At 44.7% G+C, this 13241-nt stretch overlaps 1 protein-coding gene and 1 long non-coding RNA gene across 8 annotated transcripts in view; one reads left to right on the forward strand and one right to left on the reverse strand.

The window, feature by feature from the left end:
- LOC142802730 (uncharacterized) overlaps positions 1-13241 on the reverse strand; it is a 311490-nt gene that overhangs the window by 90296 nt on the left and 207953 nt on the right. The gene's annotated exons all lie outside the window — the stretch shown is intronic.
- The window catches only part of LOC119167574 (innexin inx2-like), a 277656-nt gene that overhangs the window by 12085 nt on the left and 252330 nt on the right, over positions 1-13241 (forward strand). The window contains exons 2-3 of one of the 7 annotated variants that reach the window (XR_005109260.2): positions 6365-6435; positions 9646-10129. The exons of the other annotated variants lie outside the window; for them this stretch is intronic. The gene's annotated coding sequence lies outside the window, so the exon portion shown is untranslated. Of the gene's footprint in view, positions 1-6364; positions 6436-9645; positions 10130-13241 lie in introns of those variants that run through there. 7 annotated transcript variants of the gene reach the window in all.

Raw genomic sequence — 13241 nt, forward strand, 5'->3', positions numbered from 1 at the left:
GCTCCAGGATTTTTTTGATAAGTACACTGTTATAAATAATGCCCAATTTGGCTTCCAAAAAATAAGTCTGCAGAGCTTGCATTACTTCAAATAATAGATCACATAATAGGAAATTTTGAGAAAAATTTGTATACAGTTAGGCTGTTCATAGATCTGCGTAAAGCGTTTGATACCGTATGTCATGACATCCTCTTGCATAAATTAAGCTCGTGTGGTATACGAGGAATTGCACACGGCATATTGAAAAGCTATTTAGCAAATCTACAGCAATTTGTGAGCATAAATAACGTGCAATCAGACTACGTCGTGGTCGAGAAAGGAGTGCCGCATGGATCCATTCTGGGTCCCTTCCTATTTATAATTTATATCAATGATATTTGCCACATTCCAAATAGCCCCAAACTAGTAATGTACGCGGACGACACAAACATTTTTTTAGGTTTCTTCACTTGTCGACCTTGAAGGGAACGTGAATGTTTTTTTTATTCGACTCTCGTCATGGTTAAAACTTAATAGGCTGTGCTTAAACGCAAATAAGACCAAGTACATTCTGTTTGCTCCCGTGAATAAACCAAGAAATTTTAATATGACTATTACCTACCAGGGCCACATATTACAACAAGTTAACAGCCAAACGTTCCTAGGTGTCTGGTTTCAAGAAGACCTATCTTGAAATGAGCACATAGCAAAGTTAAAGTCAGAACTGAGTAAAAGTATTGGCTGGTTATACAGGTTAAATTCTCCCATACGACTGTGGGTAAAAAAACATCCTTTATTATACTCTCTTCTACTCACGACTTTTTTACTGCGCTCTTGTGTGGGGGACTACAACACTAACGAACTATTCTAAATTGGTTATTCTACAAAAGAGGGTTCTGAGAATCTTTGAAGACTTTCGTGGCCCTATACGTGACTTGCGGACAGAACCGTTATTTTCGAAATATCGCATGCTCAAAGCAAGCCAGATTTACTATTTTAAGTTATTTAAGTACATAAAACCCAATAGACTCTATCATTCACTGGATTCTCGTGGTTCTCTGTACGATTTTCGTACTTACGCTAGAAGGACTCCAAAGACTCAAACGATCTACGGACGACAACACTCATCTTTTCAGATACCCACGTTTTTAAACAAAATCGACAGCCTCCTAGATATAAATTGCACAGTTTTGAAGCATACCGAAAACAACATTGAATTTTCTTGACTATCATTCTATGTGTCCTCTTTGCCTAAGTAGTATCTGATGCTTTTTATGTGTGTGTTCTTTTCCTACGCTTCCCTGTGTATATTGTTATTTTTGTATATCTCTTGCCATAGCGATGAGAAATCGGAACTTGGTATTTAAAACACTGAGATGGTTATGTATATATTTGCTTAGTAGCTTTTTTACTGTTGTATGTGTTACAGTATTTGCACATGTACCTTATGTATTTTTGTATAATTTTGCATTTTTTCTGTATCCTGCAAAATTCTTATGTCAGCCTGTCTGCCTCACTGTTTTTAGAGCAAAGGCCCTTTGCAAGGCTTTCAGCCTTTTTCGCTCCATTTTCTGTACTGGCACAGAAAGAAAAAAAAACAAAGAAAGAAGAAGTTACGCTGGCCCCGGTAGAATAAGGAAAAATAGAGTACGACGCACGTTGCTCTTGCACGGTATATTCTGACTTGCCTGAACAACGTGCTGGCACTAATCTCGTATTAACTTACTCGGCATCACTGCCAAAGGATCTTTCTATACTCAAACGCCACCACAACATCCTTACCCAAAGTGAGCATCTGAAAAATATCTTTCCTGAACCACCTCGCGTAGTCTACCGGCGCTCTAAGAGTGTCCGCGATATGCTAACATCGTCAAAAATTAAACGAACCCACAACATCTGGTTGTGCACCTTGGAACAAACCATGCTGCAAGGTTTGCCTACATATGCAAACCACCCAGGAAGCCGTTAGTATGTCGTCTAATTTCACCCTTAAAATTCACGGCCCCTTTAATTGCGATAGCTCTAACGTCATATACATGCTCGCGTGCGCCGTCTGCCATGAACAGTATATTGGCCATACAGAAACATCGTTCCGAATACGCTTCAACAACCATAAATCACATACCAATACGCAACCTAACCTCCCGCTCTCAAAACATAATCGCTTGCCAGGGCACTCGTTCGAAAAAATTGGGGTCAGTATACTTGAATCGGCGTTTAATTCTCACCACGATCGGGAAATCCAAAAATCTTACCTCATCTACAAACTCAACACCGTGTCATCAGGCATAAACGAAAGTACAGGCACGCTTTCTAGTGTGCCCACCAAGCATTATCAGCCTTAACCCATGGCCCGTAGCGTGATCGGTTAAGCTTGTTGAATACCGTCTCTAATGCGTCTGTTATTGTGTATTTGTGTATCCAATGTTACAGTCACTTGAGTTTATTAATCGCCGCCGCTATCACGAATGTGGATTCAAGACTGTATTTTAACGCGCACGCGCAATAAAAGCAACAACAACTCATCTTATTCATATCACAATGACTGAGCTGTGTATTTGACGCGCAATCTGTAATATCACGCGGTTTTTTGATATTTGATATCCATGTTTTCATTGTTGTTTTATCATTATCTATCTCCGGTTCTTACCGTGTTATGCTGTGTGCACGAAGAAGTGATTTCTGTTCTTTGGGGTTCTACATTTTTATACATGTATATATATTTATTTATGTTTTTGCATGATATGCAACTGTACCGTCATGAACACTTCACGCTATGAATTGTCTAATCGCTGATCTACGTCGCCGAGCTTTATTATCCCATGTGAATTGTATTTGTAAGCAAGCGCGTTGACATGTACTTGTTACTTTGACAAAGGCTGGTCCACCAGCCGAAACGTCAGTCAGGATATACCGTGCAAAACCAACGTGTGTCCTACTCTATTTTCCGCTATTCTACCGGGGCCAGAGTTACTTCCTTGCTGCAAATATATATATATATATATATATATATATATATATATATATATATATATATATATATATATATATATATATATATATATATATATATATATATATATATATATGTGTGTGTGTGTGTGTGTGTGTGTGTGTGTGTGGTTAATAGAACCAATGTAATGTATATAGGAAGAGAGAAAAGTGGGTGAACAAATAACTTGCCAAAATATTTTTTCACCCACTTTTCTTTTTTCTTATTTACATTACATTGGTTCAAGTAACTTTCCCTATACATTCCTTGGCATTATTGTCTGTTAGATATCATTAATATTGAGTCAAAACACGGAAAAATGAGGCTTAGGTGTACACTTCTTCACTATATATATATGACGCTATGATGAATGGGAGACGTGGCCTGGCTCATACCCTATGTTTATTCCACTCTGACTTCTTCCTTCGCTGCCTCTACTACTAACTCCTAACCATCGCTACCTTCTTACGTTACAGGATTCTCCCTCCCCCGAAAGAAGTCGCGTCAGACGAACATAAATGAAAACTGAACATGCATGGCTTAGAACTGAACACTCTCAAAAAGAGATCATTCCAAGTCTGAGGAAGTTTCCGTTAACACACCATAGCTTCACAGGAGAGGACAGCAATGCGGGGTATCAAGTACAGCTCTGGAGGGAGAGGCTGGCTGTTGTGCTCTGGACAACATAAGCATGCTTTGAGCGTGGAATCAGACGGAAACACAGCCGGCATTCTTGCGATGAATGAACGTGGTGTGATGGCCTTGAGGCATTCGCTGGATGATTTGCGCAGGTGTCGTGCTATTTGTCTTGATTGGAACCCATGCGTCGCCACCCGTTTGCGTGCTTGTTGACCGATGCTACTGCGGTCATTTCTGCGTCCTTGTGGAATACAGGGTACGGTTTGGCGCCTTTCTCGACGTCGTATGTCGTGTTGCCTGAGTCTTGATCTCGACTGGAGAAATTTTACTCGACGTCCCTTGGGAAAATATCCTGGATTCGATGCTTTCTTTGTTTTGAGTGAGAAACCTTGAATATGTCGTTGGCTTGGTTGACATGTTTGCAAACGGCTTTCCATAAACCGCGTGTGTTCTTCTGAAGATGATTCCATTCGTCGTCGTCCTTGTTCGTATAGCCCTTGGAATCTCTGTTGTTCTTGGACTTGCTGGCATTGATGATGTTGCTGCGAAAAGACCTGAGGTGGCAGCTCTTTTTCACCATGACACTGACTTTCTGGGCAATAGAATGTGGTGTCGATTGGGCAGGTAGTAGCCTCTAGGTTGTTGTGCTGCATTTCGGGTATTGAAGGTAATGCTTCAGAGTTGATAGATACATCATCAGGGGCTTCTTCTTCACTGTTCGCTGCGAGTGGTTCTTGCGCCTGAATCTGGATGGTAGGTTCAGGGCTTGGCTGAGTATTTTCCGAGCTCCGCAGCTCTATCCCGATCATTGTGAGCGTGCTAGATGTGAGGTGGGCGTTGTGAGCGACGAAAGAGCCAAGTGACGGAAAACCAGGAGGTAGCCCAATTGTGCTAGACGGAAAATAAGCTGATCCAATGTGTGGAGACTGATTTTCACTCTTTGAGTCGTCATGGCGTTGTTCGGCATTTTCTTCATGTGTCAGCTGGTGTACCATGAACAAGGCGTCCTTATGACACGTATAGTGACCGTCAGGAGCCTTTGAAGAGCTGCGTCGTAAAAAACCAGGTGGTGGACCATGTATGCGAGACAAAGCATGAAAGGCATCAGTAGGGTGAGCGACGTCTGATGTCGTATGTTGAAGCGATGACTTCGGAAATGCTGACTTTCACGCAGAAAGGATGCGCGCTTGACGGTTAGGTTTTTCCCAATATACACATGGCCTTCTGTAAGTAAACTCATGTGCCACTTCGTCTTGAGGCAGTTGTCGACTCGCGTTAGGCTTTCGAATGCTTGAGGACTGCTTAGGGAATTGACGATAGTGTGCGGTTTTCTCCAGATGGTCGGCGATAAGTCGGTCTTGTTCATAGTCGTTAAACGAGTAAACATCTCTTCTTTGATCTTTTGCCATGACTCGTCATTTTCAAAGACGTGGGTGAGGCAAAACTTAAATGCCTCACCGGAGATGTAGTCAGTGAAGTTGATGATCATCTCCCGTTCCGACCAAGGCGCAGCGGTAGCGCGGAGCTCGAACAGGTCGAACCAGTCCTGTACAGGTCCATCGTCCCCTGCTCCGGTGCACTTGGGGATGATAATGTCAGTCGGTGATTTCATCATGATGGTGGCAACGGTGTCTAGTGGCAATGCACTTCTGTGGTCCGCGTTCGGTCACTGCGTCTCGCTGAGGTCTTCGATAATGGTGGCCGGTCGATGAAGTGGCTGCCAGGTCTTCATCCTGTCGACTTGTGTGACGCTACGATGAATGGGAGACGTGGCCTGGCTCATACTCTTAGTTAATTCCACTCTGACTTCTTCCTTCTCTGCCTCTACTACTAACTCCTAACCATCGCTACTTTCTTACGTCACACACACACACACACACACACACACACACACACACACACACACACACACACACACACACACATACATATATATATATATCATACTCTTTTAACGTCATTCACGCTGGACCCGACTTATTGTATGCAAGAAAAAGATGACGAACGGAAGCGTCTTTACTTAGCGTTTTCAGCTGGTGGATCAGCTTTCGTCAGAGTAATGTGACAAAAATTCATACATAGCTTTAAAAGCTCCTTTAAATAACAGGTCAGCGCTATCTCCACTGGTTAGCATTACAATGCGCATCATAAAGTCCCACGTGCTTCAGAAAAAAGGAAAAGAAAAAAAGGGGAAGAGCAGAAGAGCACACACATACTGAAGACATGGTTCAAGATTCCCTTGCAAGTACTGTGACGTGGTACCATGCTTATATGTAGTTAAAATCTGGTTAATTATGTTAAAATGCTTATATGTCCATATTAGTCACAATAAAATCTCGCGTGTATACGTCTGAATCAACGATTGTATATATTTAATTCACTATATATGAATTCTTTGGGGTGGTTTGTATCGCTATTGTTCATTTGTTTGTTCCGACTTGCGTTCACTGTGTTTCGCGCATTTAAAGTTCATTGTTTCTTTCTTTTTTTGAAATCAATATAATATACGCTTTACGTATTTATCTAGTTCATATATACACAATTTTTATATATTCAAATGCCATAACAAAGCTTTCTAGTCAGCATCAGGAAATTCATATGCGCAAATGCGGTGTGCGTCTCCGCGGCTGTAACTGTTTCACTGGTTTGGACGTGCTACCCGGTGTTCACCTCTTGAAGGGTCGGGTTTGAGTCAATTTCTCTCTTATTTTGAAATGTGCTTGCGCTCTGTGTTCGTGTTTTGTGCTCTGACAGTGCTGCAAGTTATGAAGATGCGCTTTACACAAGCGAGGATGTCTGGCTTCGTATCATGGAACACTCGCCAGGTATGTACTAGATCGCTGCTGTCGGCGCTCTGTTTCCACCATGTTCACCACGTTTTCCGCACCATGTGCACAATAAGTGAGCTTTCATATACGTGGCGATCTCGTTTGTCTGTGGTATTTTATCACGGTAAAGGCAAAGTTGTACGAAGTTAAACACGGACGAGTTTTAAAGACGATAGTCTTCCTTGGGGTATTTCGACGCGAAAATTTAGGTCTGTCTCTCTGTCGGTACATTTGTCTGTTTGTCTGGTTTAACAATGCTCCCAAAATATTTCCCAAACGGCCTACCCCATCCGCCGCACCCACCAGTACTGCTCAAATATCATTGTTCATACTTGTGCGATTGTCAACTAAAAAGCAACTATTGCTCATATCTGAGGCACCATAACAACGCGTCAATATTCTGTATGTGTCTTTATACTAGAGAAGGCATACATTAGTAATTCCACGGACCATAGCACCTGTCTAGAAGGATTTTTCCTCCACCTCACAAAAATCTAACCCGGCCCCAAGCACTTACATTAAGGCTTTTGCAAACGCGGATGTACCCTACTTTGAAAATGTTACACATCATGTACCCTGACCTATACCCAAGTAATCTTTGTCCACATTGTGGGGAAATAGCTTCATTAAAACACATGCTCTGGCAGTGCACCAAATTTGCTCATTTATCGCACATCACCTCTGCCAGATGGGAGGCGGCAATCCGCAGCTCGTCCTTGGCAGATCAGCTCTGGGCTGTCCACCAAGCCCGCGAGGCGGCTGAGGAGCTTGGCATCTCAGTCCCCACGTGGGAGCTGCCCGCAACACAGTGATCTGTGTTTTGGAGGACCAAATAAAAGTTTATTCAATCCAATCCAATAGCATTTGTCATGCTGCGCTGACAATCCGACGCTGTGCTCAAAAAGGCAAGTGTTTCCAATGGTTTGCTAAGACGACACAGTGGTGGCACATGCCCATCGCTTTGCGTTTTACACTTTATCGGCTCCGAGACAGGCGCGCATGCTTTCGAAGATAACTGCCAGATAGCGTTCGTGTCTAACGTGCCTCGATGTGCTCGTTCACCTTCGCTGCACGGATCGATATACTCTAATGCAGCGCCTCCGATTTTCCAATTTTCCGACTTACAGAATTTACCGATTTTCTAGCGCAGAACATCAAATAAGCGTTTTTTTACTCTCTCCAGACGCAGGATTATCGTCTTTCGACGACATTTGCTGTGGAACGTGCTTTATATTTTGTATGGGGTGTGAAGCAGGGAGCGCATGCACGTGCAGCGGGAATTCGGCGGCAGATTTGAGCTGAGTTGGGGCGGCGCCCGTCTCTGTCGGCAGTTGTTTTGGAGGGGGGCCTGCTCGCGAGTGATAACTGTTTTTGTTTAATAATTCTGGGGCGTTTGTTAGCTGTAGGCGTTGATCATGCCTTGGGCGCGTAAACCGGTTCGTATTGTGTGCTAGTGAATTGAACATGTCTATGGCAGTTTCATATGTTGTACGTTCCATTTTAAACAGCTACAGTGTCGTTGCGTTATGGCTACTATCAGAGACGTTTTTTTCCTTGCGAGGGCCCGAATGTATGTCGGTGGATGCGTCCGCCCCAGCACGCATCCTTGTAAACTACCGTTATACTGGAGCTGATGCGTGCTCGTGTGCAGCGCGTTGCATTGTCTTAGGTATACGGCTTGCAAAGGTTGCCTTACGCTTAGGTGTTCATGCAGCTCGTTTAATAAAATTCGAGTTTACAGTATATACCCGCATTGAAGGTTGCCTGATGCGGCTGCAACCCATGCATTTTAAGCTATTCGTTACACTTGAACTGCACTTTGAAACGAATATTTCATTGGTAAATGTGACCGAATTGCTATATTTTACTGTGCGAGCACTAACTTGGTCATAAGTCCATGTGTTCAAGCACCACCGATTTCGCTCTGCTTATTTCTCCCCTTTTTGGGTTTCGTTAGTTTGTTTTGGTTTATTAAATATTGTATGCGCCTCGCCCAGCCTTGGTATTTTTTTATGGATTCCATTCCTGCGCGAACTGCGAAAAAGTGTACCAAACGAGATTTGTTTCGCCAATTTTATGAAATCGACGTAAATTGCGCTAAACTGCGCCGAATTATCTATCTCAGGGATCCCCAACCTGTGGCCCATGGGCCGCATCCGGTTCGCAGGGCAGTTTTATGCGGCTCCCTGAACGACGTCAGAAATCTTGAAATCGCTTGACACTGTAAATGCGGCATTATTTATATAGCATTTTTAATGTTTTAATTAGCGGAGACAGCAGTCGAGTCTAATGAGATAATTCTTCGCCTTCTTGCAAACAGGCTGTTGCGGCTTTTGAAAATTGGCCACCAGTACTTCTGCGGAGCAATAAAATTCAACCTCATTCTGTGGCTGGACCTCAACCAAAGCTCCGATGAGTGCAACTATAGCAGAAGGCGAGAGATATGTCACTGTTCCTGACGGTGATTGCAGCGATGTTAGTTCTGCATTGGTTTACTCACGTACGCTAACGCTATATATATGTACCCTATTCGTGAACAAAACGCGTTTGCAAACAAAACCCGTTCGCAGCAACGCATACCGTATTTACTCGCTAATGAACGCTCTGTTTTTCTCCGAAAATCGAAGCAAAGTTGGGGGTGCGTTTAATATGCGGTGCAGATTTTATGAAACCTTTTTCAGCGTAAGCAAATAAATGCTGTAATGCAAAAAAAAAAAGTTGGGTCGCTCAGCTTTTTGTATACGCGTGGACTGTTTGGAAACAGGTTCTTTGTTGCATTTTGCTCATTTTCGGTCGTTGATGGTGCTATCTTCTGCAAGCTGTCCCCGCGCCGCCTGCGCATGCCATAGAAGCGTTTTGCGGCTATCTTTTCTCGCAATCACACAACCGCAACAGTGGTATCTGCTGTGATCTTGAGGGGCGCCCAGAAGCGTGCGCTACAACGCACTTTGCCAACTTCGCGGCAAGCTCGCGTGACGACACCGTTGTCATTGTAGCAAGTAACGAACAGTCCAGCAAGTTACCCCCGAAATATCAAATCAAACCGTCGACAAGATTAACGACCAAATACGGCCGCTGCCTCACTTCCACATGAGAAGTTTCTGTACGCGTGGCGAACAAGCGATGTGAGTATTGGGAGTGCTACCATGTCGTGGAAATTGTCACGATCTTCTCTAGTGACATGCGATTTTTTTTCTGGTTTTTCAGAAACCTGAGATGGGATAGCGACAAATGACCCTTCGTGACAGGAAATCCGGCCATCATCGCTCGAAAATAGCATGCACGGCATTGGGCATTAAAGTTTTGTATTTGCAGGAAGCAATAGTCGGTCCGCGCGGGCAGATTCGTGACCTTCGCTCGCTCTCGCTCGCTGTGTGCTTATTCGCCACAATGTCTTTACACTCGCATTCATGAACCCCGCTGTGGCGCACAGATAAAGAAGATGGAGGACATGCCACGCGCGGATAGAAAGAAAAACAATACGGCAAGCGGCAACGGGTAAAGGGGGAGCGAGCCGAGGTAGCCGAGGAGGGTTGGCATAAATAAATAACAAGGGAGATCCAAAGGGTAAGTAAGCGCCAGGTGTCGGTGCACGGGACTGCGGGATATGAATGTAGAGGGTGCATCTATTATGCAAGCGCGCTCATTACGCGAATAAATACGAAATAAATACAAAACCAACATGCAACAAGCACGACCCAGTGTTTATTTTGTAAAATTAAAGGGCGAGAGACCACAAAAGGCCTCAAGTACTGGTTTGATAACCAAATTTTCACGTTCCAAAGATGTGAAGCTGCCATTGAAGTTAGAATTCGATAGAACGATGGTATCCAGAGCATCCAATCAAGCTGAATCGCGTGTGCACTTGATTTCATGTTAAGAGCACCACTGTCGAGCAGCGGTAGAGCCCACGTTCATTTCTCGCGCTGCTTCGTGTTAAGTAGAATTTCGTTATAATGAAGAGGAAAATTACGAACAAATGGATATAACGAAGCAATTATAATTCCCATTGAAATTCTCATAGACGCCCATGTATTTAAAACCTCGTTTTAACGGAGTGAAAATTTCACCGCAATGGATTTAACAAACCATGTTTACTGATCATTTTGGTATACGCCAATCCAATATCTTGTGCGCGCGATGGTTTACGTATCATCACGGCTGCGAATCTTCATAACTCGCGCCTTGTGCTCGCCGGGAGCCGCCTGCCAACACGCGCGTGGGTGTTTTCCCTGCCTCCTTTCTCCTCAGGAACAAATGGACTTGCCCACGCAGCAACTCGTGCGAGCATGCGCGTCAGCCGGCCTCCTTTCTTGTAGAACTCATTGACCCGCCCACGCATCTGACCTCCTCCTCCCCTTCTGCTCCGTACAAGGACGGCGGAGATTGCGTAGATGTTCCTTGTCGTTCGCTGTAGAAGGGCAACACCACATCTATTAGTTTCGCTGCCCGACACGAGATGGACAATGGCAGCGGCAAACGTAAGCGCAAAAATATAACAATCGAGCAGAAGTCAGTAATGTTGCAAGCCGTTGAATCCAGCGTCGAGAAAAAAAAAGGAAGTTGTCAAAGATTTCGGGGAGTTCTCCAGTGAAGGTGCCGCGGGCGACTAGGTCCAGGCGTCATGGGACAGTTTTCTTGACGCCGGCGTTGTGTCTAACTTCTGCTGTTACGTTTGGTCCGGCAGTTCGTCCGGGCAGACACCATTGTGCGTAAGCCGGTCTGCTAGGATGCTTTCAACCCCTCCGGAGCCCAGTATGCAAGATGCTGTCTTGTAGATGTTCCAGGTAGTGGGGGGTCACAACAAAAGCTTCGCGAGACAACCCTTTTGTTGAACGGATTCGAGCAGCGTGGGACGGCGCCCCTGTGGAGGTTCTCATGGAGTCAACCTCTTGGCTCAGCTGTCGTCGCCGACGCGAAATGATCACAAAACCACCGTCAGTCCGGAAGCGTGGGAAGACGTCGAAGAAGCCGTTCTCAGGAATCGAGCGTTTGGACTGCCATGTTCGAGAGAGTTCTCGATGCCTGTAGCTGAAAGCAGCCATGGACCGCTGCTGACGTTCGTGTCAGCGGCCATCTCCCGAAGGAGCTCAAATTTTCCTCTACAGACCCTACCTTCTCGCCCTGCGGTGCCTTCAAGGCATGGTCCGGGTGCGTCATTGTGTAGTGCGCTCGTGCTACCATTGGACATTTTCACCCAGCTGAGTGGTGCAATATCTACACCGTTTCTGGTGGATGGAGCACTGAGACTTCGTCACCTGATTTGTGGCAAGAGTGGTCACCGCCTTCTTCGGACCTCCGTGTAAGGAGACGGTGGGCTACAAAAACCGAAGACATCTTGTAAATAAGAACGGAATCATGGGCTGAATTTTTGTACATAGCTGATTCTCTGCTGAATAGTAAAGTTCCATCTTTCAACTATCATGTAAATAAACCTTCGTTTTTTCTTACGAACGCGTCTCTTTACTGGCGAAGATCGGCGATGCGGATGACGGCGGGGAGCCAGCTACCCTAAAGAAAACCCGCCATGCCTGCCATCAACGTCATACCCTTTACACTGCACGTACATGTACGTCGGTGCCGATGCTGAGCTGACGCGGTGACAACGAAAGAGTTTTCAGATGTTGAAACTGTGCACGTGGTGACGGGGGGGGGGGGCATGACAACAGTGACAAATGTGTGGACACCCCGGAGCCTAATGTCAGCGAACCCGACGTACCAATGCCCGCGCAAGCGCTGGATGCGAGAGACTTGCTGCGACGCTTCTTTGGTGTTTACGGTTACCACAAGGACGGACTCGAGATAGCTTATGAAGCTTGAAAAGCAGCCATCTGTGTAAAGAAGAGTCGGTAAAAGTCTATTATGGATATTTTTTTTCGAAGTGATCTTCCACCTGGTGCGCCGAATTTGGTGGGAAAAGGTGCATTGTTCCTAATCATTAAACGCGAAGTATTTCCTAGCGAACTTCGGCAACTTTGAGCGTATCTATCTATCTATCTATCTATCTATCTATCTATCTATCTATCTATCTATCTATCTATCTATCTATCTATCTATCTATCTATCTATCTATCTATCTATCTATCTATCTATCTATCTATCTATCGAGCCACTTACATTTGGGTGGTCTCATGATCACACCCTTAACTTGCCGTGAACCAAAATTTGATGGGAGGGTAAGATAGTTCGACGAATATGATGCACTGGTCAACACATGAATAATGTCACATTCTCGTCGCGTACTTCTTCAAATACTGAACGCCAGACAGTGGCACATACCCACGGGCGAGTATGTGCCGCTGGTATGCGGGTATGTGCGACAACTGATGGACACTTAGTATGTATCCAAGAACGACGAGAACACACATGGGCAATTTTAATGCATCAGCGTTAAGCAATACCCGACATCAGTAGCGTTGACCCAACGAAGGCAGAGATAAATGTCAGTGCAAAGAAAATTCCAAAATAGGCAGCGGTGACCCCCCGAGGAATGCAAATAATAAATTTCAGGGTCCCAGCAGGAATCTAACCCAAGCCTTCTGCGTGGCAGTTAAGCATTTTACCACAGAGCTACGCTAGGTCTCGGAACTACTTGTCAAATGGACGCTAATCTTCTCGAAACGTCCATAGTGATTGCAGTGCTGCCTACCCAATTTTATAAACATTACATATATATTCCTTTGATATAGTCGTCAATTCGGGTTTACGTCAATTATGCTCAAGTGCCACGCGCTGAAGTTGATTTATGTAGCAGTGTCCAGGGCCAGCATTTTAGCGAGAATCAGCTCATCAAATCAGCTTCT

This window comes from Rhipicephalus microplus, chromosome 3, assembly GCF_043290135.1.
Source record: "Rhipicephalus microplus isolate Deutch F79 chromosome 3, USDA_Rmic, whole genome shotgun sequence".
NCBI lineage: Eukaryota > Metazoa > Arthropoda > Arachnida > Ixodida > Ixodidae > Rhipicephalus > Rhipicephalus microplus.